The sequence below is a fragment of the Nyctereutes procyonoides genome, unplaced genomic scaffold (genome assembly GCF_905146905.1).
Source record: "Nyctereutes procyonoides isolate TBG_1078 unplaced genomic scaffold, NYPRO_anot_genome, whole genome shotgun sequence".
Classification (NCBI taxonomy): Eukaryota; Metazoa; Chordata; class Mammalia; order Carnivora; family Canidae; genus Nyctereutes; species Nyctereutes procyonoides.
This window is the reverse complement of record NW_026575052.1, coordinates 14,578,490-14,605,860: the sequence shown is the minus strand read 5'-3', so window position 1 is coordinate 14,605,860 and position 27,371 is coordinate 14,578,490. Positions and strand designations below refer to the sequence as shown.

The 27,371-nt window shown below is 55.5% G+C and overlaps 1 long non-coding RNA gene across 1 annotated transcript; it reads right to left on the bottom strand.

Moving 5' to 3' along the window:
• On the bottom strand, positions 1 to 23,562 carry LOC129514286 (uncharacterized). The gene is made up of 3 exons (XR_008665370.1): positions 23,494 to 23,562; positions 7,066 to 7,171; positions 1 to 131 (listed from the first exon to the last, which is right to left on the bottom strand). It is a non-coding gene; the product is annotated as an uncharacterized LOC129514286 (long non-coding RNA).
• Between the last annotated feature and the right edge of the window lie 3,809 nt (positions 23,563 to 27,371).

The window sequence follows — 27,371 nt, the reverse complement described above, 5'->3', positions numbered from 1 at the left end:
CGGAGCCCTGTGCGTGCTACACGTGCTGATTTGAAAACCAGGTGAGTCTTAGCTATGAGACAGAGCATCTGGATGGGCCTGAGTTGGCTGGAGGCTCAGGAGCAGACATCCCAAGAGACTCACAGAATGGCCTGGCAACAACATACATCAAATAGTTAGGGGCCACATCTAGCATCTCATCCTGTCCTGGAGGTCAGGTGACATGGGCCGGAGCCCCGGAGTTTGCAGGTGCAGCAATCAGCAACCACGACGTGAGGTCAAAAATCAGCCAATATTTCCTGAGTACTTACCATGTTCCAGTCACTGTTCACTGTCCCCACTCAGCAGATGAGAAAACTGAGACACAGAGACATGAAATGACCTGCCCAAGGCCCCACGGCTGAGCAGTAGCAGCTCTGGGATTTGAACACAGACCACCAGGTTCCAGAGCCACCAGTAGAATCACTATAATGAAGTCCAGGTCCCTTGATGTAGCACTGAAGTCACCTCCCCTTCCCAGTGTGACTCCCTCTCATGTGTATCAGTTAGCTTTTGCTGTGTAACAAACCATCCTGAAACTAGAGCTTAAAACACAAAAGTGTATTTTCAATGATTCTGCTATCAGCGAGGCAGTTTTTCCAGTCCAGGTTGGCTCAACCGGGACTGGGTGGTTCCCGGTGACCTCAGTCACCTGTATGGGTGTCAAAGGGAACTTCTGGATGGCTGGGGCTTCTGTTCACATAGTCTCACATGCTCCAGAAAGCCAGCCTGAGCTTCTCTGGTTGTGCGGGTCACAGGTCTCCCAGCAGCAGGAAAGGGCTGGTCCCATGCACAGCACTTTTCAAGGCCCTGCCTGTGTCATGTTATTACTGTCACCTTAGCCAAAGCAAGTCACCAGCCAGGCCCAGACTCAAGGTGGGCAAGCAGATCTGAGCTCCCGACAAGAGGAGCAGCAACACTTTGTAGCAAGGGGCACATGGGGCTGCGGAGGAGTGTGTAGGCACGCTGCCATGCCCATGCTCCATCTCCAGCTCTACCTATTGCCTCCCTCCCCCTGCCCGTCTGCTGCTACAGCCCTAGAATGCTCTGGATGCCCACACAAGCTGCCCTGTCCTCAGAGTGCTGTTTCCTCGACTTCTCCTGGCAAGATCTTATGCATCTTTCAAAATGCAGCTGGGGACAAAAGCCTCCCCTGACTGCCCACCCCAGACACCCAGCAGGCTGCTCTTCCTTCTCACTGTACTCATCACCCCCAGGAAGCTAGGAGCCCTGTGGTCAGGAGCAGCATCAGAGAACCCCAGGGCCCCTGTGTAGGGCCTAGAATGAAGGATTAGATCAGCAACTGCTTTGGGGCTGGGAGGAAGGGAGAGAGAAAGAGAGGGAGTGAGGAAGGAAGGAGGGGGGAAGGAGGGAGGAGGGGGGAAGAGGAGAGAAGTCAAACGAGCCTTTGGTGAAAGGGTCCGGGGTCAGACATGGGGCCAATGACCAGGCAGGGCCAGACCTGGGTCAGGTAGCAGCTGCCCAAAGACCCACCACCTCTAGCACGAGAGAGAGCCTGAGCTCAGAGTATGTGCCCTGGGAGGTGAGCAAAACATTGCCTAGCTAATCACAAAGCTGATTTCCACAGGCAAGAGTGCTGCCAAGGAGAAGGGCTGGGTGCCCGGAATGGGTCCCAAGGCTTGATCTGGTCCCAGGTGAGGTCCAGGGAGCCTTTGTTAAGGAGGTGACATGGTAACATTTGATCAGAGACTGGGGCACAGCAGGTTAGGTAGAGGGGCCCAGGGGCAAGCAGGATGAACAGGGGGGATGTCCTCTCCAGAGCAAGGAGAAGCAGGGCTCCTCTGAGGAGCTGAAGATTCCCCGCTGCTGCCCAGAAAGGAGACAGGAAGGCTTTGTGTGAGGCCGGGAGGGTGGCCAGAGCCTGAAGTGGAGGTCTAGGCCCTCCTTGGAAATTCTGCACAGCTTGGAGGTATGTGAGGTAGGAGGAGGGGCTGACCTCCACAGTCCTGGAGGGTGTGGGGTCTGGGAAGGAGGACCAAGGCAGAGCTCAGATGCTGAGATCAAGAATAAGAGCACATCCTCATGTTCCACCTACGACCACAGGCCAGGGCAGTGCTGCACGATTACTCACTTAATTGTTACAACAACCTGGAGAGGCACATTGTCTTATTATTCCCATTTAACAGATGAGGAAACTGAGGAACAGAGAGGCTTGGTCAAGCAACTTGACTGAGGTAACACAGCTAAGAAGGTGGTGAAGCTGGGCTTCACACACAGACCATGTCACGGCAAAGCCTGTGCTCTTACCCGCTCCCCTCTCCTGCCTTGTTATTAGACAGTCATTCGAGAAGCAACCATTAATCACCTAATGTATGCAGACACTGCCCTTGGTGCCGAGGATATGGCAGGCACAGGAGAGACCTGGCATGGGTCTCTTGGCATGGGTGGTCCAGCTAAACAAAGAAGTCCAGCAGCAGATGTTGCATAGTGATGGGTGCTATGATGACAATAAAGCAGGGCAGGGAGACAGAAGTAGTGGAGGGGCAGAGGGACACGGTAGGCTGGGTGATTGGATCGGCCCTAGGAGGAGATGACATTACTGCTGAGATTTCAATGTCCTCAGAGGATGAGGAAGAAAAGCCTCCCAGGGAGAGGAAAGAACAAGTGCAAAGGTCCTGAGGGAGGAAGAAGAAATTGAACAAAGGCCAGGGTGGTGGAAATGGTGAGTAGGGGGCAAAGGGCAGGAGACAAGGTCTAGGGTGGGGGGCAGGCAGAGGCAGATCTGATTCAGCCTCCGAAGCCACACATACTGCCCTCCTTCATGTGCCCTCCAGACCCACCTCGCCACCTCCCCTGCTCTGTGCCCAGAGACCCTCCAGGGGTTCAAGGATGGGGCCCTGTGCCCTCCTGGGCCCTGGCTTCTATCTGGTCCTGGAAGCAGCAGAGAAGACCAAGGGCGGGGGTGTAAGGGCAAGTGCTCACTCCTGGGCTCCCTCCTCCAAGCCACGGTTGGCAGTGGCTACAGCTTCCCCAGGGCCCCAGCTCCATCTATCGGGCAACCCCTGTCCCCTGCCTGCTGCTCTCTCTGGGGCTGGTAACCGCTCCCTCCTCTGGCCCCATCAGGTTGGGGATGAACCCAGGTCCTCACAGCTGCTGGCTCCCAGGTGCCCCATCAGCCCCTCCCGGTTTCCTGTATCCTGTCCACACCTCGGGGATCGTCCCTCCATCAAACTCCCTTCAATAACCTCTCTCATTAGTCATCCACTCCCCGCAAAGACCATACAGAATTCTCCAATTCTCCCATGATGAGTGTTCAGACTTCACACAAAGTGCGGGCTGGTGGGGGTGGTGGGAGCCACTAGAGAGTTTAAGCAGGAGAAGGACTTTAATGATTCAGCTTTCAGGAAGATCTTCCTGGCTGCCATGGAAATGAATGAGAAGAGGAGGCAATAGTAGAGGGGGACCCAGTGGAGTCCAGGCAGGTTTTATGAGGTTGGTCCAAGGTGGAGGTGGTAGAGACAGGACCCCAGCCAGAGAGGACCAGTTGCTATGGCTACTGAACCCAAGGCTCCCAAGCTTCTAGCCCAGTCCTGAAGCCCCCAGGAAATGGGAACTGGAGGGTGCAGAAATGAGAAGCCCAAAAAGTCTAGGGCAGGGTGAGGGGAGCTCAGCATGGAGGGACAGCTCCCCTGGAGACAATGAGTTCTAAAGGAGTTAAGAAGGAAGGACAGGCTTGGGGACACCAATGGGAGCCAGGAGCTGCCCCAGGCGCTGGGGAAGAGCTGCCATGAGCAGGGACGTCAGGAAGCAAAGCACGTATAGTCCCGCAGCTCTGTGCAGCCTGCCTCTGGATGAGGCACCACTGAGGCACTAACCCAGCAGCCATAAGTCTCATATTTTCTTTCCAACGAATTGCCTCAATCCATTAGTGGTGGTGGGAGGGGGTACAGCATGGGGCGGGGCTATGACACAACAGGTCGTCTCCTGATGAGCAGAACCCAGGTATGCATCTCAGACCCCAAGAAAGATCCTGCCCTGCATCCTTCCCTCTTCCCTCCAGCCCCACGGTGGGGAGGCAGGTGCAATTGGGGGATCTCTGGCTGGTGCAAAAGCAGGGAAGCTGGGCCGTCTTTTCCCAGGTGGCCAGTATTGTGTGGAGGAGAGATTAGCTGTGGGACGCTGGACAAATGGCTCACCCTCTCTGAGGTCTTACTTTCTTCATGTGGGCAATGGGCTCCCACCTGCCTCACCGGCTGAGTGAGGTGACAAATGTCAGGCAGGTGCTGTGCCTGGCCGCCAGCAGGTGCTGAGCCCCGTCCACCCACAGAGATCTGGGCGTTCACTGCACTCCTAGGATCCACCCCCGAGTCACTGCCTCCCCCTATCTGTCCCCGCTCCCCCTTCGGGCTGCCCAGGTGTCCCCAGTGGACTGCCACCAAGCCCCTCTCAACCTGACGGTGAGGGAGCCCTTCTTTCCTCACTGAGCAACAGCCCAAGCCTGAGCCCTGGCACCCCAGCCCCGTGAGCCCGTGGGACGCACCGAGGACCCCCGGAACCCCGCTGATCCCCTGGAGCTGCAGGCAGGAGAGGGCCCAGCAGTGACGATGGACCCGCTGTGCGCGGCCCGGGCTCCCGGGGACAGACCTGCCCTGTGTCCTCCAAGGTAGCGCGTGGGCAGGAGGGAGGGAAGCCGAGGACGGACCTGGACACCATGGGCCAGAGCAGGCCGCTTCCCTGGGAGCCCCAGGACAGGCAGCGCGGGGTGCACGCGGCTGGGCTCAGCCCCCAGCCTGCCCTCGTCGGCCTCTCCCGCCAGGGCGCCCTTTGCCCAAGGCACCGGCTCCTGCCCGAGCGCCCCTGAAGATGTGTCTGTCGCAGGCTGCTGTGCAAATCCGTGCTTGGCCATTTATCCACGTGATTTACCCACTTGGCGGGGCTTAAGCCTCCTTCTCCAAACTCTCAAAACGCAGCTGCTATTAGGAGGCCGGAGGGGGGGTGGGGGGGCCGCTGCGCATGCCTGGGGGCTCCCAGCCGCCTCCTGCCGCGGGGTAGGGTCCACGGAGGCACCCGGGCTCTGGCTGCTGCTGGGGACAGGGGCCCGTCCCCGGGGAGAAAACGTGTGACGCCAGAGGAGGGCCTACTCGGTCTGCTCCTGCCAAATAGGCTTCCTGAGGGTCTGCTAGGCGCGGGCCCACGGGGGGTGCTGGGGTTCTGGGGTGCAGCGGTGACCAGCGAGGGGCCTGTGTCTGGGGCGGGGAGGCAGGAAGGACAGGGGGACGACGCAGGACGGGAGTGTGCCAGGCAGGAGGGTGCTGGGAGGAAGGCGCCACAGGGTGACGGTGGAACCCGGCTCTGGGTGGGGCCGGCAGCGTGCACGGGGTGGGCACATCGGTGAAGGACTTTCGAAGAGGCAAACCTTCAAACTGAGGTCCCAATAAGGAGATGGAGGGCAGACAAGTGAGTTCTGCCTGGGGAGGGCGGGGAAGGGCTCCAGGGAGGATGAGACACCTGGTCTATGCTTGGCAGATGCTTAGAATCACAGCAGGTGGAGAGAGGAAGAGAGCTCGGGCGGGTGCAAAGGACCAGAGCAGTGCAGGTTTACAGCATGTTGGGGAAATGTTTATTGTAGCCAGAAGTGGGGCTGGAAGTGACAGACCTCAAATCTGTGCTAAAGAGCTGGGCTGCTATATTCTAAGGCGAGGGACTCCAGAAATGTCGAAGCTGAAAGCAAGCTACACCTCTGAAGCTGCACGCTCATGACTTCTGACGCCCCCTCCAGCTGGAAAGCTCCATGAGCCAGACCTGTAAAGGCTGTTGACTTTAGTTGAGTGCAAAACTAATAGGCATGTACTCAAATAGATTTGAGTGTCAGGAAATCCTGGGGTGACACAGGCCGGGGCTGGTGGGGGAGAGTCGGGCCTCAGTAACCAACGGCCCCTCTCACGGGGTCTTCACCCTCATGGACACAGCCAAGGGCAGAAATATCCACCCTCCTCTGAACAGCGTCTCACTCAGCTCTGCCCACCCACTGGATAGCAGCTCCCCAACCTCCTGCTGGTCCTGCCCTGAGCCCTCACCCAGCGAGCACCCTGGGGAGCAGCCCCGGAAAGCCGGCCCCAAATAACCAGCCCCAAACCAGGTCAGCCTTCCCCTCCTGTTTTAGAACAACCCAGCCAGGCTTGATCCCGTTGGGAGCAGCACACGCTCAGGTCTCTCCTGGGCTCACTAATTTGGTAGGACCCTGCGACTCTCCCAGCAGGCAACTATGCGTGGCAGGGAAAAGTTTTCAGAATTTCAGGCCCTTTGATGGAAAAAGTCTGCCTAATGAATAATTGAGAGAGCCCCGGCTTCCTGAGAACTGTGACGAGCAGTGAGGCGTCCCAGTCCCTCCAGCAAAGCGGAGCTTCGGAGCACTCCTGCGGAGGTGAGGAAAACTTATCCTTCAGGATGAGTCGGGAAAGGCAAGAGGGCCGGGGTGGGGAAAGCCTGGCCGTGCCAGGGGAGGGCCGGCCGCCGCAGGGGGGCACCTGCTTCAGGTAAGGATGTAACCAGGGGGTTAGTGATTACAAGCATGGGGAGGAAACCCATTTCCATGGACATAACACAAGGTCAGAAGCCCAGCTCATCTTCTCTCCCAAATGACCAGACAGACAGGTGGTCAGAGCCAAAAATGGCCCCAGGTTTTCAGCAGCCCAGGGAAACAGCCTTTCCCTCCCCGGGCCTCCATTCATAAAACCCCGGAGCAGGGCTCTGATTGGCCCCGCTTGCACCGTGTGCCTACACCTGCAGCAGTCACAGCAGCCACCTGGGTGAGGCTCTGGGAATGGTCATTTCTAGGTCCCATGCTCACTCTTAAGTGGGGAGAGGGAAGGTTGATTGGCAACCAGACCGGAAACACAGACAGTGGGGGAAGGGCAAGCCAGAAAGGAGGGAGGGAAGGGCGGGTAGCAGAAGGGTGGTGTGAGCCATCGTGCTGCTGGGCATTTGGCCAGGTGTTTGAACGCCCTCCGGGTCTGGCCCCAGGCTCCCCGTCTGGCCCTTCCAGCCACGCCCCTCCTACACTTCGTGCTTCAGATGATTTCCTACCTCTGGGTGCAGCAAACGCAGTCGCTTCTTTACGTCTCAGGTGTCACCTGCGCTGCTAAACCTCCAGTCCTGCCCCCAGCCACGCGGTGTTCATTCCCGCAGCAGCCTGTAAAACAGAGATGGCCATGAGGATGAGGATGATGCGAATGGGGCTTTTCCCCGTTGGTTTGCCTCTGTTCACACTGCCAGCCCTCCCTGAGAACAGAGATTTAACCTTATGCTCCCCCATTTCCCTAAGGCCTCGAACATCACCTGGCACAAGGAGCCATCAGTGATTGCCTTTTTTTTAAGACTTTATTTATTCATAGAGACAGAGAGAGAGAGAGAGAGAGAGAGGCAGAGACACAGGCAGAGGGAGAAGCAGGCTCCATGCAGGGAGCCCGACATGGGACTCGATCCCGGGTCTCCAGGATCACGCCCTGGGCTGCAGGCGGCGCCAAACCGCTGCGCCACCAGGGCTGCCCAGTGATTGTCTTTTGAATGAATCGGTTGATGAATTCATCGCAGTTATTATCGCAGAACTGGTCTGGGAAGGGCAGCTGCTCTGCGTGGGCTGTGGTTTAAGGGGCCTGTGGAGATATCCTTGTGCCAGATTCTACCCCTAAGAGCTGTGGTGGAGAAGTCACTTTCCCTCACTGACCTCAGCTTCTCTTTTGTGAAATGGGGGCCTGGGCTCCCCGACCTGTAACTCCATGAGTGTGGAGAGGACCTGCCTTGGGAACCACTGGGCCAACCTCGGGGTCCCTGGGCAGCCAGAAGGGCCCTGGGAAACCAGGCAGCACAGGGCAGGGGGCCGGGACCAGAGAAGTTATTACCATGTGTATAAAAGAAATTCTGCTGAACTTACAATTTTGCTAATATCAGAGTGCTGTCAGATACACCCCAAATTCAAGAAAGGAGTTCTGAGCCTGGAATTCACCTTTGCATTTTTATGGAGAAATTTAGACCTATCTCTGGAAGTACAATAGCATCTCCCTAACACAAACTGGTCATAATTCTGGGCACATTTGCATTGGCTATTGCTAAATCAATTAATAATAAAAGCAGGACTGGAAGTGACAGTGTTTCCCCTACTAAAATCAGCAATCGTTTTCGAGCCTCTTATTCACAAATCTATGAGTCTGGAAAAGATCCCAAGATCGTCTGGCAGCACTCGTCTCTCACCCCGCTCGTGTTCCCTGTACCAGGTGAGCTCTCGGAAACAGGGAACGGTTGTGAAGGACCTCCTGTGTGCTAGCATCGGGGCTGGGCAGCTTGAATCCTCACCATTCCACTCTCTGACCTCCCTCCTACCGCTCTTCCCTTCCTCACTCTGCCCCAGCCACACTGTTCTCAGTGCCTAAGACAGGCCCAGCTGGCGTCCACCTGCAGCCCTCTGCGTGGCTAGATCCTTCTCATTGTTCAGGCCCAAGTTCAAACATCATCTCCTCCAGGAAACCCTCCCTTGTCAGAAGAAGCCCCTCAAGCCTTGGCCCCAGGATGACTTTGCCTTTCCCTCCTCCTTTGCCACAGCCTCTGGCCCGGTCCAGCACAGTTTTACCTTCATAGCCGTCATCATGGCCTGAAATCAGTCTACTTATTATCATACTTGTTGACCTGCCTCCTACTCCAGAATGTAAACTTCTGTGCAGAGGAGCCCTTGTCTATCTTTCTCAAAGTCAAATTCTCTGTGCCCAGAACCGGTGATTGGTGTGCACCTGGGATCCCATAACCGTGCGTTCTGCAAGCCCATGGATGAAGGCTTGCGTGATTTCCATTTCCTCAAGCCTGAACCTTGCCCATGGCGCCTTCCAATCAATGTCTATGACGTGTAGGAAACCAGGTAGCCCCACATGGCTCAGAACATTTCGTCAGCCAGGAGTGAGGTTTATCTCTACTTCACCAACAGGTTTTCTTGAGTCATTTGAAAGATCTCAAAAGGCATGTCTGTCCTATTGAAAGGAGTGCCTTGCTTTCTGGCCATTTCTATTCCTCAGTTCATCACTTGGAAGGGATTTTGGTGATCACCTAAGACCACGGGCTAATTGAACAGATGAAAACCTGACACTCAGAAAGAGAGACCAGGACACAGCAAGATCACATGCGTGTCAGAACAAGACCCAGGACAGGAAGCCAGCTCCCTCTATCCTGTTTGCGCTGAAACCCTTCAAGAAGTGCTGCCAGTCACAGAAACTGGCACCGCTTTTTGGGGGGGTGCTCTGAGAATAACAATAATGGTAGTGGCTAAAGTTTCCGGAGTGTTCTCTATGTGTTGAACAGTTTAGTGAAAACTTGAATTCTTCACGACAACCTTAGAGGGGGTGGGTACTGTTATTATCTCGTCTTTCAGATAAAGAAACGGAGGCACACACAGGGAAGCATTTTGCACGGTCACAAGCAGAGTAGATGGTGAAGCCAAGGCTTGAGCAGAGGCAGTCTGGCAATGTCATCAAAAGCATCTGGTTTGACAAATCCACCCCTGGATACGTCTCTTAAGGAGATGGCCATGGTCCAGGGAACAACGCATATTTCAAATGAATGGTCATCTCTGGGGGCGCCTGGGGGGACTCAGCTGGTTAAGCATCTGACTCTTGATTTTGGCTCAGGATGTGATCTCAGGACCCTGAGATCGAGCCCCGCATCAGGCTCTGAACTCAGCGTGGAGTCTGCTTGAGATTCTCTCTTCCTCTCCCCCTCTGCCCTAACTGCCCACTCCCACTTGCACACGCTCTCTCCCACTCTCTTAAATAAAATAAATAAAACAAAACAAAACTAGTGGCCCTGTCTGGACTACTTCTTTACATGGACTTTGAAGTTGCCCATGAGGAGCGGGAGGTACAAACCTTGCCCATCATGGGGGGTGGGAGGGTGGAGACATGTGCCAGGTGGCCAAAGCCTTCCCCCAAACGGGGCCATGCAGAGGAGACGCTGGCATACTTGCTGCCAGAGGGCGAGGCGTGGGGCCTACCTTCTCCCCTCACCTGATCTCATTTACAGAGACACAAAGAAGCACCAAATGCTGCATTCACTGTGAGTCCTCCATCCTGAGATTTCTACTGAAAATTCTGTCTCGCTTATCTTTTTTCCCCTCCTCCTAAAGTGTCAAGTAAGCCTTTTCTAGAAGCACTGAATGGAAATAAAAGGGATTAGTGAGTGGATCATTTTATTCCATTTAAAGGTAACCCTGGGCAAATGGAAGTAAGCAGACCCATTAGGCAGCCTCCCCCTACCACCCTTGGTCCTCCAAGGCCCCTGCCCTCCTGCTCCCCTTCCTGCTCCCCAGAGGCACCTGGAGCCCCCCACACTGGGTGGGGGGAGTCACACGTCCACCAGAGCCCTCGCCAAGGCCCGCCTTCCAGAAGTCTGCTTCCTACATTCATTTGGTCGGAGGCAGGTTGCCAGTGAAAGGCTCTGATCTTCTGGAAAGGACCAGGGAGGAGTGCCCTGGAAAAGATGAAGAAGCCCTTCAAGCCTTGGCCCCAGGATGACTTTGCCAACACTCCCGTCCATGAGCCACACTTCATGAGGAGCCTAGGCCAGAGATCTGCATCTGTTGTTCCCCGGGTTCAGCTTACCTGCACGGGGTGACTCTGTCGCCTGACACCTAGTGAGAGGTGCTTCTGCCACCCGGGTCAAGAGGCAAAGCTGAGCGAGGGGCAAGGTGACAGAGGGTGACAGAAGTGACAGGTAGGGGGAGCTAGTGTAGGCAGGAGCACCCAGGTGCGAGGACACCAGGTAGGTGAGGATGCTGGAAGGAGCTCCGTAGAGCTGGAGGCTGAAGGATGGAAGTGCACGGAGAGCTTGGTGCACGGAGAGCTCGGAGCGGGCGATGCGCTGCAGACTTTGGCCAAAGACAGATCTGAAATGCCAGGCTAAGGAATTTGAAATCTCTTCCAGAGACCAAAGCTTTTTTTTCTGACGTGCTTCCTCTGAAGTGGCTCAAGGGCTGGGTTGCCAGATTTAGCAAATAGAAGTAAAAATCAGAAATATATGTATAAGTGTGATTCACTCAAATTTGGGATATACTTATTCTTTTTTTTTTTTTTAAGTCATTGTGTATGTGGAATCCAAATGTAAGCGGATGTCCTGTATTCTAGTCTGGCAGCCCTTCTTGGGGGCAGAGCAGGGGCAGGGGACACCAGGCGTGGGCAGGCTCTTCCTCTCCCCACCACCACTGGGAAAGCTTTGCTGCTGTCAGTTTTCGGATCTGTGGAATCCATTTGAAATAGGTATATACATTTAATCATAATACTAAAATGTGCATAAAACCTCTACATAATTTCTGTATAAGATACTCTCCAGCAAGCGTCCACACAACGGATCCACAGCTTTTTTTTTTTTCTATCAAGGGCCAGACAGTAAATATTTTGGCCTTCATACAATCTCTAGTGACTCCTCAGCTGGGCAGAGCAGTGTGAAAGCAGCCTCAGGCAGCCCAGAAACAAATGGGTATGGCTGCATTCTAATAAAACTTTATTTACAAAAAAAAGACTGTAGGGCCGGATGTGGCCCACGGGCTGTGGTTTACTGACTCTTGATCTATACTTCTGGGCACTCTCGGGGTGGCTGAAGGAAACCGTGTTCTCTCCCCGGTGCTCTGTGCACAGAGACATCGCCCCTTGAGGAGCCAACCATCTAACCAGGACATCAACCTCTCTCTTTCTGCCACCAACTTCTGGGCTGACCAGGAACAGGCTGCCTTTCCTTCCCTGGGCTCCCAAGGCCCCGCCAACCCAATGCGGCAGTTGGACCCATGGGATCTTCCCCAGATCAGACGACCCCGTCCTGCCAGAGACGTGGCAGGTGCTCTTCTTCCTGTCTCCCTTTCTGGAACTCCCCAGTGAGCGGGCACCAAGTTGTAGAGACACCCTTTACTTATTCTGTCCACTTCTGCCCTCAAGGACAATGTGGTTGTTGTTGTTGTTGTTGTTGTTGTATTTCCAGGGCCTGCCGATCCTCTCGGAACCCTCCATCTCTGCCACTGCCTTAGCCTTTTAGCTGGGGGACAGCCCCAAGACAAGAGCATCGAATCAGCCTCCCACCAACTCCCCCCATGCAGATAACTGGTGCTAACTCAGTGCCAGCTGCCAAGGGCCCTCCTACCAGCCAACTTGCACACAACCGGAGACACCTTTAACACCCTATTGATGGCTTTCCCCCTGCTGCTCCGTGACACAGGCCTGACGATATAGGCCTAGAGTTATTAGGTTTAAGCTGTGAGGCCCAGATCAAAGCGATCTTTGGGGGGGATACAGCGCCAGAGGGTGGCCTTTCAAGGAAATGATGGCTCCTGACCTCCTGGCAGCATGTCTTTGTGCCTCCATGGCAGACGGCTCTCCGGGTAACAGCAGATCTGTATTTCCTGAGGACGCTTTAGTCAAGAGATCAATGATGCTCTCGGAACGGCTCTGCCGGTGCACGGGAGTGGATGAGCCTGGTGAGAAGCCCGCAAAGATCCAGCTACAATTAGGCAGATGCCCACAGAGGCTGGGTTCGCAATCACGGCGCATCGATTTCCAAAGTGATGCTCAAGCCGAGAGTTTCCTTGGCCTCCACGTCCTCCTGCCTTTCTGTAATGAAGTGGTCCCCCCTCTGGGGAAATGGAGTTTTTAAAAGGCGGGCTGGGGATTTGGGAGATCGGAGGGGTGGGGGGGAGGTGGTGGGGGTGTCAGGGTCTGTTCGTGCTCCGTTAACCTAGAGCTTGGTTGTCAAGCTCTGAGGTTCATAAGGAAAAGCAAAGGGCCACATGTGGTAGGAAAGGACTGAGCTACTGAGTTTGTGGGCATCAACCTCTGGGGCCTCCACGTTCCTCACCTGTAAAATGGGTACGTCATCCATTGCTACCATCCATAGGTACCTCACCAGTTGTTCCGAGGATTCAGTGACTGAGTTCATGCCAAGTGGTTGGCAGGTGGCCTGCACAAAGGAGCCACTCCCTATCTGAGGCCTTTGCTGAGGTCTTGACTACACATCCCCAACATCACACACTGCGCCTTACATTTCCTTAACTAACCTCATAGCCACCCGAGGAGCTGTGGTTTTCTTTAAACACATGAGGAAGGGCTGACCAAATTCAAGATCTGCTATGAAATGGCAGGTCTGTGTTGCAAGCCCAAGTTTGTCCAGTGCCAAAATCCGTGTGTCTGGACCCAGCCCACCACGTGAGCTTCTCCTCCTCATCCTTCTCCTCCTCTTCCTCCCACATCCACACCGCCAGGCCAACTTGTCTCAGCTTCTCCATCCCCTGGGCCTTCTCACACCTGTGGAGCTCCTGCTGGCCCTTCCCTCTCTCCAGCCTCTAGGAGTCCATCCACCTGTCAGGTCAGGACGGGGCCCCTCCTGAAACCCTCCCCAATTCTGGGGCTCACACTGGCCTAGAGCACTGACTGTCCCTGCCTTGGCACCTCACCCTGGCCACCCTACAGCTTGGCCGTATTTGCCGATCCTTTTCAGGGGCACCATGGTTCTAGGAGAAGAGGACTGGACTTTGAGCCAGATGAACCTGGGTTCCTATCCCAGCCCAGTGACTTCTGAGCTCTGTGATCACCGTCAGATCATTTAGCTCCTGACTCTCAGTCTCTTGGGATAGTTCTATCTTCGAGCCCACCAGGGCTGAGTGGGAAGAAAATCAACATGGTCACTTTGCTGAAACCCTAGCCCCCTGGGCACAGCCAGGGTGGGAGGGGGCATGAAGAAGATGAGGGCAGTGTCATTACCCTCATGGGGTAATGACACTGCCCGCCCTTGGTGCCTGGTAATTTTGCCAAACATTTTCACATCTCCCCTTTATGGGCCTGTGGTAGGACTGAACTTTCTGTGCCCTGTGGTTCAGTGGGACCATGTGATGAGTTCTGGTCAATGAGTTGTATGAGCAGAAGTAATGTGCATCACTTCCTTGCTGAGCGTTTAGTTTCTGGTATTAACCCCACCAGAGCTGTCTTCACCTCTGGCATAATAGCTACTTTGTCACCCTGGGTCTGTGGGTGGCTGTGCTCGAGCACAGGCGACGAGCACAGCCACCCCCACCCAACCCACGGCAGACATGTAGGATTAAAAAGCAATAAATTGGAGGGGGGTGGCATTCAAGGCACTGTGACTTGGGGCTGTTTGTTACAGAGCAGAACCTTACTGAAGAGCTCAGCATGGACAAGGCCTCAAACCAGGTGTCCTCCATGACTGGCTATTGAACTAAGCACAGTGCATGAGCTTGCCCTTTGATCCAGCTCCAAAAGGGCCAGGGATAGGACAGCAGGGGCTGGAGGCCCTGGTCTAGCCATTGAGAAGAAGGGGCAGGAGCACACAAGTGACCATCAGAGTTCTGGGGAAGACAGCGCTAAGTGACACAAATCACACGGGCCTGGAAAATCAAACCATGGAGACGCCTGGGTGGCTCAGCAATTGAGCATCTGCCTTCGCCTCAGGGCATGATCCTGGAGTCCAGGGATCGAGTCCTGCATCAGGCTCCCTGCATGGAGCCTGCTTCTCTCTCTGCCTGTGTCTCTCTCTGTGTCTCTCATAAATAAATAAATAAATAAATAAATAAATAAATAAATAAATAAATAAAATCTTTAAAAAAAAAAAAGAAATAAAGAAAATCAAACCATAGAGCCATAATCTAGGCAAGAACGGTCACACAGGCCACATCCAGCACAGGGGCTCAGACCCTCTGCCTGAAGGGTGAAGCAGCCTGAAGGTGATGCAGAGCTCTGAATCCCCGTTTCTCATCAAAACCCAACACAAATCTGTTCTCCCCACTCCATCTCTTCTTCATGACAGTCAGGCTCAGAGAACTGTGCCCAGGAGTTCAGAGCAAGGGCTCCGGAAGTGGTCGTCTCAGCCTGGCACTGGCAGGGTGTGTGACTTTAGACAAGTCCCTTTGCCTCTCTGAGCCACGTTGCCCTCAGCTGGGAGTGGGGGATAACCAATCCCATCTCAGGGGTTTCTAGGAGGATTAAAGGAGTTGGTGGTAGAGGGCTTCGTGGAGGACCAGCACAGGTGAGGACTCCATGAGTGGGAGTCAGATGCCATCCCCTGGGCTCAGGGAGGCCAGGACCGCAGATGTGATGGTCTAATTAAAGTTACTTTGTTTTCTTGTTTACATATTGTGAAGGTTTAATGGGAAAAAGTACAGAGAGTAACACGACAAAAGAGGCACCTGTTCGAGCACAGATACAGGAGCATGGACCAGGCCAGGGTTCAAGGCCCAGCTCCACCACTGTCTTCTCATATCTCTCGGGGCAAACCCTCTGCACCTCACTCACCTGTGAAATGGGGACACCATCGGGTCATCACAGATGGTGGACGTGTCTGAAGGTGGAACAGAGGGCGAATGCAAGGCTCTAGAAGTGGGTCCGGCTCCCAGCAGGAGCGCACAAATGCCAGCTTTATTTTTTTAATTTTTATTTATTTATGATAGTCACACAGAGAGAGAGAGAGAGAGAGAGAGAGAGAGAGAGAGAGGCAGAGACACAGGCAGAGGGAGAAGCAGGCTCCATGCACCGGGAGCCCGACATGGGATTCGATCCCGGGTCTCCAGGATTGCGCCCTGGGCCAAAGGCAGGCGCTAAACCGCTGCGCCACCCAGGGATCCCAAATGCCAGCTTTGTAAAACTGCAGAGAGCAAATTTGAACCCATTTTGATTGATGAGCTGGAGGGTGCCTACCAGGCACGATGAGGGTGGGGGAGCGATGCTGTGCCACGTTCTATGGGGAACTTTAAACACAGAGATTCAGTGGGTGGGAGCCAAGGCCAGCAGCAGCTAGCTGTCTCTCTTTAGAGGTCACAGGGGTGACGCACAAATATGTTTCATGGGCCCCAGGGGAAGAGCTACATCCAAAGAGGCCGATGGGGCCAGGATTCAGCCTACCTCATGAAAGAACTTTCTAAAGTCCTCCATAGCTCCTCTGACTGCCAAGCTCCCTGGGCTGGCAGGATCGGGCCCCGCTGCCTCTTCGAGCCGGCCCTTCACCCCCAGCCACCTGGAGCCCCTTGCCTCCCTCCCTGCCCTCCCCCCTGCTGTGCACCCACAGAGCCCCTCTCTTCTTGCCCCATGGTCAGCGCCTACAAGTTCCCCAGGAACCTGCGCAGAGCCCCTCCTCCCCAAACTCACCTCCCAGTCACTGGAAGAGCTCCGTAAATGTTTGTTGTTTTTTTCAATTAATTTTTTTTAGTGTAGCTGACCCACAACGTTACATTAGTTCCAGGTGTACCACATGGTGATTGGACAGGAGACATTATGCTGTGCTCCCAACTGTAGCCAGCCATCTGTCCCCATTCATCACCATTACAAGTCACTGTCTTCCTCGCTCTGTCTTCCATCCCCGTGACTTACCCCTTCCGCAAGTGGAGGTCTCTATCTCCCACTCCCCTTCACCCACTGTGCCCATCTCCCCACTCCCCTCCCCTCTGCAACCAGCACTTTGTTCTCCATGTTTACAGGTGCTGCTGCTACTATTTTTAATGGGTTGGTCCCAGGCTCACACTGAGGCTCTGCTGTTTCCTGGCTGTGCATTCTTGGATAAGGAGCTCAACCCCCCGAAACCCCCTCTCCCTGGGCTGCACGGGAAAATTGACAGGAGAAGCGTCTCACCCAGGACTGGTTCCAGGTGCCGAGCGCCTGAACCTCCCAGCCCCCCAGGGCCTGAGGGGCCAGTAAGGGGTGAGGCATTCTTCGGCGAGAGAGATGGTTGGTTATTCCAGAAAGGACGCAGTGCAGGGGAAGGCAGTAAACCACAGCCCTCCCACCTAACTGTGTAAGCATTATCGATTTGAGGCGGGAGTCATATTGTTGCAGTTGTATTGATTGATTGGGCCAGGCCGTGTCTTTCAGGGCACTGTGAGCGGCATACACAACTAGTTCTGTCCCTGCCCACCTGGCACATTGATTACGGGATTAAAGGCACCCACAAACGGACACCTTGGTGGCTCAGACAGTTAAGCGTCTGCCTTTGGCTCAGGTCATGATCTCAGGGCCCTGATCCCAGGGTCCTAGGATAGAGTCTTGCATTGGCTCCCTGCTCAGTGGGGAGCCTGCTTCTTCCTCTGCCCCTGCTCATGCTCTCTCTCTCTCTCTCTCTCTCTCAAGTAAATAAATTAAAAAAAATTTTTTAAAGGCACCCACAAGGCTTCAACAGGCACAGTCTCAGCTGCCCCCTGGGATGGGAGCAAAGCAGGGTGTGCCTAGGAGTGACAGTGGCACCTGAAGGGAAGGCAGCGCTCAGCCCGATGTGCCCCCATCCCCAAGCGGGGTGCCAGGGCTCAGATCAGCATCGCAGGCAGAGGAGACAGTGAAGAAAATGAACAGAATTCCCTGCCCAAGTGGAGCTTCCATTCTGTGTGGTCCAGTGACTTTGCACACTTGCCAAGTGAATTTCCTCACTCCAGAAAGTGTGTTCTTTGAGGTCAAGGTACAGATCTGCTTCCCTGGCATACAGCTCTATGCTTGGCACGTAGTAGGTGCCCACTAGTTTCATAAAGTCTTCTAGCTCACATTTGCCTGGAACCTCACACCCCTGGAACATTCAGACTATAAATATCTGGGATGATGGGGGAGTTTCTGAGGCCCAGAGAGGGGAAGTGACTTTCCCAAGGCTGCACAGCAAAAGACCAGCCCATCCAGGACCGAAACAGGGGAGTGCTGACTCTCGGTGCCAGGTGGGGGATGCTCTTCCGACCCTGTTCACATCCACAGGCACGTTCGAGGCTGCGGAACAGTGATTTTATTAGAGCGTAAAAACAATTTATTTTCCTCTAAAAATAACTGAAAAATAAATGACCGAAGAAGATACCCAAATGTTTATAAATGTGCTAAAACCGCGTTATCAGCACATCGAGTGCAGAGGCTCAAGCGGGGGAAGAAGCCTCCATCCAGCCCACCAGGCAGCAACGGGCCCGTTCTGCATGCGAGATGGAGCAGGTTCTGCAGGCACACAAGAAACCCAGTGGGAGATCGTGAGCTGCACCCCCAGAAAGTGAGTTTCAGGTGCTTTCACTATTCCAGCTGCACACCCACAGGGGTAGGAGAAAGAATCTGTGCTATCTTGTAAAAGTGCCAAAACTGCATCTTTCACAGAAAATCGCAAACAACTTTTACTCTAAGGGGAAAACCTGGCCACTTCTCGCGTAGCATTGGTCAGACTCTGACCTGACCTAGAAAAGGGGGATGTGGGATAGAACGGGAGGAAAAGCATATAATTCTTTTTATTGCAATTCTACTGTGTCTGACACAGATTGGCACTTTTAATTCATTGTCTAAATCCACCCACAAACAATGTGGAGCGGATGTTTTTCCTCCCAAAGCCCCGCTCTGCACCCTGCTCCACTAATCTCTGCTGATATCAAAGCCCCTCTGTTTAGCTGGACCTGTCCGATTCACCTGACAGCAGAACAGAGACACCCTACCCAGGGGCATCCACCAGCAGGTGTGAGGCGTCTGTGTCAGCAGCTCCCTGCTCGCTCAGCTCGGCATCCCGGCATCTCCTGCATCCTGGGGAAGGAAGGAGCCACCCACCAGCCTTCTCTGGCAGGGGGCAGGTGTGTGCTAGGCTCACGGGGCATCGGGAGAGGGGCACTGAGCCTCCACAGCTGGCCCAGCCCCTCCTCCTCGCCTTGGACGAGATGGTGCTGAGGCTCCCAGGACAGGGAGCAGGCTTGAGTCTGCAGGGGTGGCTTCCATCCTGCCTCTACCCCTTACCGCAGGGCCCTCACGGGTCTCTCTGACCCTCGGTTTCCTTATCTGTAGAATGCAAATAATAATACCTAACTTGCAGGACAGGTGTGAGGACAAAATAAGATGACGGATGCCAAACAACTTGCATGGCCCTTGGCACTTAGCAGATGCATGATAAATGTTGCTTTCTTTTTCTCCCCTCTCCACGGTGGGGGGAGTTGTGTCCCACCCCTAAGATGTCCGTGTGCTATAATCCCTGGCACCTATGAACGCGTCACCATGCTGCCAAAGGGGGCTTTGCAGATGTGATTAAGGTTATGGACCTTGTGGTGGGAGATAATCTCAGTCTAATTCGAGTGGGTGGATGGGCCCAATTGAATCACATGAACTTGAAAGTAGAAGAAAGAAGCAGAGAGACAAGATGGAAGAAGAAGAGGTTCAAACCGCGAGTGAGAAGTGAAACACCGTGGCTGGATTTGTGGATGGAAGAAGGGGCACAGGAGTCAAGGGTGGGGGGTGGCTGCAGAAGCTGGGGATACTGTCCGCTGGCAGCCAGCAAGGAAATGGGGACCCCCGCCCAATAATCACAAAGAGCTGAGTTCTGTTGACCACCCAGATGAGTCAGGAAACAGACCCTGCCCTGGGGCCTCCAGGAAGGGATGCCACTCTGCCATTTCTTCATTGCAGCCCTGTGAGGACTGTATCCCACCTGCCACCTGCGGGCCTGTCAGGTAGTCAAGTGTGCGGCTTTGAGCTGCTAAGTTTGCCGTGATTTGCTAAAGCAACAACAGAAAACTAACACCGTTCCCCACCCCACCCCCCAGGCCGAACTCTCAATGCCAATTATACCCCAGACCCTTCCCGTCCTCAGTGCCTCTGTCTAGGCCTCAAGGCTTCTCCTCTACCTGGAGAACTAGTCACCCTTCAAAACCCATCATGCCATCCACCCATCCTCCATGGGTGAACTCCAGAATGGTCTACGGGTGTTGGGCTGAAGTCAGGCCTCAAGTGACCAATACCTGGCAGGATTTGGCACTTAGGTCTCAGGGTTCTTAAGGCCAAATTCTCAAGCACCCCAGGCCTGCTCAGCCTGCTTGGCCTGCTCATGTGCTTGGCCAGCCCGCAGGGTCTGGGCCTGCTTCACCCAAGTAGATGAATTTATTCAGGGCTTGGGCAGCAACAGGCCACCGGCCAGCAAACCTCAGCCATGCTGTCCAACGGAAGCTTCAGCAGAAAGCTGAACTGGTCCCTAACTCAGATGGGCAGGAGGAGGAACGCAGGTAACGTTTATTAACCCCCTCAAGCCCCCAGAGTGATGCCCAATTTAATTCTAGAAGAGACCCCTCTATGTCCACCCACTTCCTGCTGTCTCCACCATGGCCACTCTGCCCTCAAATGGGCTTGAGCCCTCGAGGAGGCCCCTTCGCTGGTCTCTTTGCTGCCAGAGTCTCCCTCCCTATGTCACCTGCACTCAAGCACCTGAAACAAGAAGTGCTGAGCGCCTGTAGCCAGCAGGTTGAAAGGCAAACCCTGCACTCGGCATTCCAGGCCCCTCTTACTCTGACTCCTTCAGCTCTGGAGTGTTACTGCCTCGTCCTCCCGGCACCAATGCTGCAGTGTCCCTGACCCTGTGCATCCCTGACCACACAGCTCCCCCTGCACCTGGCCAGCTCCTAGCCCTCGGTGTCCCCTCTTCTCTGGTGAATCTGCTCATCCTCTAGGACCTAGCCCAGAGGTGACCCCTGCAGAGCCAGCCAGACTACATGAGGGTAAGGGTTTCCACTTCGGCCCAACAGGAAACAGTCCTGGGGCCTCATGTGTGAACACTGAGGGCAGGACCAGCCATTCTCCTCAGGACCCCTCAGGACTTCTCAGCCCAGAGTCAGCAGGGCCAGACCCAGTGTCCAGCTCTGCTCCACCGGGCACCTCCATAGCATCACAAACTCCTGAGCTCCCCCTGCAGACCTGCCCCCTTATGAGGGCCGTCTATACCAGCAAGGCCTCCCCGCCAACGGTCCTCGGACCCTGATGCTCGTGGCACAGATATGCCGGCGTGTAAGCCCCTCTCAAGACCCTGCTAAAGTCAGAGGAGACACATAACCTGAGACCTCTTAACTGATCTCTTGGTGGCCGAGTCTAGACGCTTCTAAAGACCCTCCTGCAAGAGAGGCAAGAGAGACATCGGCGGCAGCGTCCTCGGCTCCTCTGAACCTGGCCCTGTTGGCTCTTCAGGGAGGAGCCCCCCTGAAGATGTGGGGGGCATCCACACAGGCCTCGGGCTGGGCCCGAGCCTCCTGGGTTAGGAGCTCCTCAGTGCCCAGCCCTCGGCGAGCCCGGCAGCCGCAGAGCCGGGGGGGGGGGGGGCGTCCGTGGGCGCCCTGGGCCTGGCACGGCCCCAAGACACAGATGCCGGGGGGGAAGCAGCCTTTGCTGTGACGAGGCCCCAGCCCTCGTGTGGGCGCACAGCACCCGGAGGCCACGCTCCTGGGTGGCCCGTGGGGGCAGCTCGGTGCAGGGACAGAGCCCCACGGGGCTGGGTCTGAATCCGGCTCAGCCGTCTCCACACGGGCGCCCGGGGGAGTCTCAGCGCCTCTCTGAGCCTCAGTTTCCACACCTGGGCGGGCGGGGGAGGGGAGCCGGACTCCCAGGGTCCTGAACACGCCCCAGGTCAGGTCTTTGCTGTAGGAGCAGTGGGGCCTCTGAGGGGCTCCCAGCAGCCGGAGGCCAGGGGCGCCTGCATCTCAAACAGGCCCCGCAGCCCCCGTGGGTGGTGAGGACAGGAGGGTGACGCGCCGGAAAGCCTGGAGCCCCACAGCCCGGCGGCCACCCGGGAAATGGCCGCAGAGGTCAGGGGGTGGGGACGGCGGAGCCAGACAGGCCGGGGGCTCCCCAGGTACCTGCCTGCCACCCAGCAGTGGCCCCGCACACAGGCACCGAAGCCTGAACCCCACAGCCACCCAGCACCCCACACCCTCTCCTCCCGGCATCCTTGCAGCCCCGGGGAGGGCGGTGTCACAGATGGAGAAACTGAGGCTCAGAGGAACCATAGAATGGGAAGGTCCTTGGAAAACTGCCCTCCAACCCACACCCATTTCACAGAGGGGGAACCGAGGCCGGAGATGGGGAATGGCTTGCAGAAGAGAGGTGCCTAGGGCAGCCCCAGTGGCTCAGCGGTTTGGCACCGCCTTCGGCCCAGGGCGTGATCCTAGAGACCGGGGATCAAGTCCCACATCAGGCTCCCTGCATGGAGCCTGCTTCTCCCTCTGCCTGTGTCTCTGCCTCTCTCTCTGTGTCTCTCATGAATAAATAAATAAAATCTTTAAAAAAAAAAAAAAGGTGCCTAATGCAGCACTAAATGGAGCATCTCAGGCAAAGCCCCTGGTGTGGGCTTGTGCACCCGAGGGTCAGTAAACAGGGGTTTCCCTCTGCTTCCCTGACCCCTCCAAGGCTGCTGTGTCGGAGCTCTGGCTGGGGGCACCCTTCGAGCACCCTCAGCGTGGAAGTGAACCACGGATGGATGATGCCAGCCGCCCGTGTTCCCAGGTCCTGTGTGACCCCCCGCCCGCTGCAGCCCGCCGTCTGGCTGGGGGGTGACCTTAGCCTTGGGCTGATTCACAGCCGCACCATCCTCACTGGCTCCTGACACTCCGCTGTCTTCCCGGGCTCTGAGGGCAGAAGCACCCCCTGTCCCAGTGGTCCCTGACAGCCGTCCTGACAGGGGATGGGGAGGAAATTAGAGGCAGATCTGGAACTGTGGCCACCCATTTCCTGTCCCCTCCTGTCAGGAGGGTCTGTCTGGACCAGCAGCTTGTGAAGGGGCAGGAAGCAGCATCCTGTGTTCTGTGCACCGCAGCCAGCCTTTTACTGGGAATGAATCCCTTTCCAGTGCCAGGCAGCTCGGAGTCCTCCTCCAGTCCCTGCGAAGCCTGCCTGCGGACAGCCAGCCCCTGCACTGCTGCCATTTCCTGGCAGAGCAATGGGATGAAGCGTGAGGGGGTGTGTGGGCTCAGGTGGTTAAGGAAGGCCTCTTGGAGGAGGAGACATTTGAGCTGAGACAGTCATAGGCTCTCAGGGCTGCTGCTCTGAGCCAGGGTCACCACCTGGAATCCTCTCAAGGTCATGGGGTGACAGGTTCGGCTGACAAGGACAGCAAGGCAGACAGCCTCAGCCTCGGAGCTGAAGGACTATCAGGAGCAGTGAAGACTGGGTGTAAGGGGTGAGTCCCATCTAGGGCTAGAAGCTGCCGGGCTCCCGCCATCTGTCTGGGCCACACCCAGGGTGGTTAGACCTCTTGATTTTTTGGAGAAAAGGAAATCACATTTTTACATGTGATATTTCAATTTTTAGATTGTGCCAACCCCTTCTATTTTTTTCAGAAGACATTTTGAGGGGGAAACCAGGCACATCCACCCCTGGATACATCCTGCAGGCTGCCCTTTTACAACTCCTGACCTAGTCTAACATCCACATTTTACATGGGGTAGGGAGGATTCTCTGTCTCTCTCTCTCTCTCTCACTCTCTCTATCTCTCTCTCTGTCTCTCTCTCTCTCTGTCTCTCTCTCCCTCCCAGCCTTGGCATCTCATCTCCGTGCCCCGCCTGGCTCCCCCCTCCCCGTTCCTCCTCTTCCTTCCCTCCCTCCTCCCCCTTCCATGCCAGGTTTATTTTCAGAACCTCCGAATCCTTCCCAAGCCTCTGACATTTACTCTTTGGAATTAGAAAATTTTCTATTTCTCTTTCCCAGAGTGAGGCTGTGGATAAGATTTCCCCAGGGATCTTACCTGCCCTTCCGGAGGTGATGTGCCAGGGGCAGAGCTGGCTCATGTCAATCCAGCATGGATTGTATCAACCAGCAATTATTAGGCACCCCCTGTGCACCAGGCCCTTCTCCTGAACCACCACAGTCGGTGCATTTAAGAACCCTGCGGGCTTGGCATTACCATTACTCACGCACCAGGTGAGCAGGGCAGGTAAATTGGGCTCGAGGCAGGTAAATAACATGTCTGTGGTCGCATGGCAGGTGAGAGGTGGAGCAGGGAGGAAGCCACACCTCTCCGGCTCTGAAGTCCATTTCCTTCCTCTGTGCTCTGCCTTCAAGGTCCACGGGGGCTGGGGGCCCGGCAGCATTTGGGCAGAAGAAGAATTTGGAAGGGGGACACTCCAAAGAGATAATTTCCAAAACAAAGGCACAAGGTAGAAAGAGCACGTGTTTGAGGGGCCTGTGGGAGAAGCTAGAGCAGAGGGCATCAGGTCCAGGAGCAGGAAGGTACCGGCTCAGCCGCAGAGGTGGACTGGGCCCGTGTGAGTCAGCGCTCTTTGATCACAAGCGGCAGAAAAGCCTCCTAATCCTGGCTGAGTTTTTTTTTTTTTTTTTAAGATTTTATTTATTTATGAGAGACACAGTGAGAGAGACAGAGGCAGAGACACAGGCAGAGGGAGAAGCAGGCTCCATGCAGGGAGCCCGACGAGGGACTCGACTGGCTGAGTTTGAAAAGAAACGCATTGGCTCATCTGGAGGGCAGTCCAAGGATGAAACCATAAGGGATGGGAGGAGAAGGGGCTGCTTCCAGAAGGAAAACATCCTGGTCAGACAGAAAGAAGGACGGGGAGGATGAAGGAGGAGGAAGAGGAGGAGAGGGAGAGAAGGGGGAGGAGGCGAGGGGACAGGTCACAAGAAGGCGCCCGTACTGAGGGCACAGGGCTGTAAGCACGTTCCGAGCATTAGCTCATCTGTCCTCGGGACAACTGCACAAGGTACGTATCGTCATTACACCCACTTTATGGATGAAGAAACGGAGGCGCAGAGAGGTTAAGTAGCTCTCATTCAGAGTCACGGCCCATCCAAGACTTTGTAACCAGCTTCCAAGGTGGGGTCTCAAGGGTCGCAGCGCGCGCAGCCCTCCCGCAGGCCTGCCCAGGGCAGCGGCTCCCAGCCCCCTCCGCCAGCCCCGCGCATTCACGGCCACCTCAGTCATCGTCGCTGTCACTGTGTTAGTTCGCTGGGACTGCCGTAACAAGATGCAGCAAACTGGGCGACTAAGAACAACAGAAACTTATTTGTCTCATCGTTCTGGCAGGATCAAGTCCCAGGTCAGGGTGTGGGCAGGGGCCGCTCCCTCTGAGGGCACTGGGGGAGGATCTGCTCAGGTGTCGGTAGCTTCTGGGAGCTCCAGGCATTCCGTGGCTGATAGACGGCTGTCTTCTCCCTGGGTCTTCACCTTGTCTTCCCTCCATGACTGTCTCTGTGTCCAAATTTCCTCTTTATGGGACACCAGCCATATAAGATGGGGGCTCACCCTGACTGTCTCATTTTAACTTGGTTACCTCTGGGAAGACCCTATTTCCAGGTAAGGATACGTTCTGAGAGCTCGGGTTAGGACCGGAGCACATCACTTTTGAGGGACACCATTCTGCTCATGACAGTCATCAGTTGCACACAGTAGCAACACGCTGGCCATACTCACCGTCCTGACCTACGACGTGGGCCTGCAGGAGGGCGGAGCAGGTGGTTAAGAGCCTGGATGCTGAGGCAGAGAAGTGCATTCAAGCCCTAGGGGGGCAGCCACCACAAGGAGGAGACCTGCAGGGGGGTTTGGGGGTGCAGGGGGGCCGGGGGAGGGGGCAGCAGGCACAGGGGAAGGGCATTAGCTCAGAACACAGCATCTCCAGCTGGCCTTGAATGTTGCAGATTTTGAAAAGAGAAGACGTTCCATTGAAATGGAAATGTGTTATGGTGGGGGAAAAAGGAAAGAACACGGAAACTGCATTTCCTTTCAAGACGTGTTTATGGCACTCCTGTAAGGAAGTCCCCTAATAAAGCAGCCCCGGAGGCTGACTGGGACGGTGGAGGTGAGAGAGGGTGGGGCTCCGGGGTGAAGGAGGCCAGCAGTGATGTCGTGGTCACTGTGAGTCCCAGCTGCTCAGGGACACTGCCCGGGGAAGAGGGTCTCATGGTGATCACAGGGAGCCTGGGAGGAGCCACGACCCCCACTGGCACTGACATACTGAGTGACCCCGGGGACGCCACTCAAGGACTCTGAGACTCCCTCCTCACCTGTCTCCAGCTCCAGCAGCCACACTCAGGGCCAACCTCCCCCTGGAACAGAAGGTAAAGGGACATAGGTCAACCAGGGCTAGGGCAGAGGAGAAGTGGCACCAGGATTTAGTAACGTGACAAGCATCTGGTGGTGGCGGGCTGCCTCACTTCCAAGTGAGGCAAGTGTAGGTGCACTGTGACCCCGCATGACGCCCCGGACCCCAGAGCTCAGGTGTGACATCACCCCCAGCAGACAGCCTCCCACCAGGTGGTGACCTGGGGACAAGGTCAGCCCCTTCCCGCCGCTCAGGGGCTGATGATCCCTGTGAATCTGTCGGGTTGTTCGGTGGTAAAGTGGGGGAGGGCGTGGGGCAGGAGACTCCCAGTTCTGCAGGGGTCACCCTGTCATTTCTCCACGTGGGCGGCTCATCTATCCCTCCCAGCAAACCCACGCTGTCCCCACTTTGCAGATGAGGACACTGAGGCTGGGGAGGGCGAGGGATGTGCCCAAGTCACACAGCAGGAGGATGAGGATGCACGGCTCCATCTCACACCTCCTGGCTGCAGAGCTGGCACCTGGTTCAGCCCAGCCCTGAGCTCCTGAAGAGCTGGTGTCTCCCATCTAGGCTGTTTGCCCCCTGAGGGCAGCAGCTCTGCTTCATTCACTCTGTGTTCCTGTCCTGCTGCTTCCCACGCTCCAGACCCAGAAACCCTTGCGACAGCTTCCCCTGGGAGGCTCATTAAAGACGTGGGTTCTTGGGGCACCTGGTGGCTGAGTCATTTAAGTGTTCAATTCTTGATTTCAGCTCAGGTCATGATAGAAAGGTTGTAAGATCAAGCTCCCTGTCGGGCTCTGCACTGGGCGTGGAGCCTGCTTGAGAGTCTCTCCCTCCCCTCTGCCCCTCCCTCTGCTCCTCTCCCTGCCTCTCAAAAAAAAAAAAAAAGATAATGCAGGTTCTTGGAGATATGACTGTACTAGTGTCTCTGGGGTGGGGACCTCACATGCAGTTTTTAAAAACTTCCCAGGGGAGTTATGCCCAAGAACTTGTGCCCTAAAACCCTAAATGCCATTCTCTCTGACTCTGTCTTTGGGCCTGAGGGGCAGGCATGGTGCTGAGTGCTTTACATACAGTGACTCAGTCAAACCTCACCAGTGAGGTCTACCATTATGTCCCCATGTTATAAACAAAGAGGCTGAGGCACAGACTGATTGAGAATTTGCCCTGTGTTGGGACACCTGGGTGGCTGAGCGGTTGAGTGCCTGCCTTCAGCCCAGGGTGAGATCCTGGGGTCCTGGGATCGAGCCCCACATTGGGCTCCTGACAAGGAGTCTGCTTTTCCCTCTGCCTATGTCTTTGCCTCTCTGTGTGTCTCTCATGGATAAATAAATAAAATCAAAAGAGAGAGAGAGAGAGAGAGAGAGAGAGAGAGATTTTGCCTAGGGTCACCCGGTTGGTGAGCTGGCATTGAGCCTCACAATAACCTCAGACACAAGCCAGCACCAGTGCCTCTAACTCCTACATAAACGCCCACACTAGTATGCTTCCCAGAGTGAGAACAATAATGACCAACACTTAGTCAGCACTTCCCAGACACAAGCACTACAGCAAGTGCCTTGTGGCA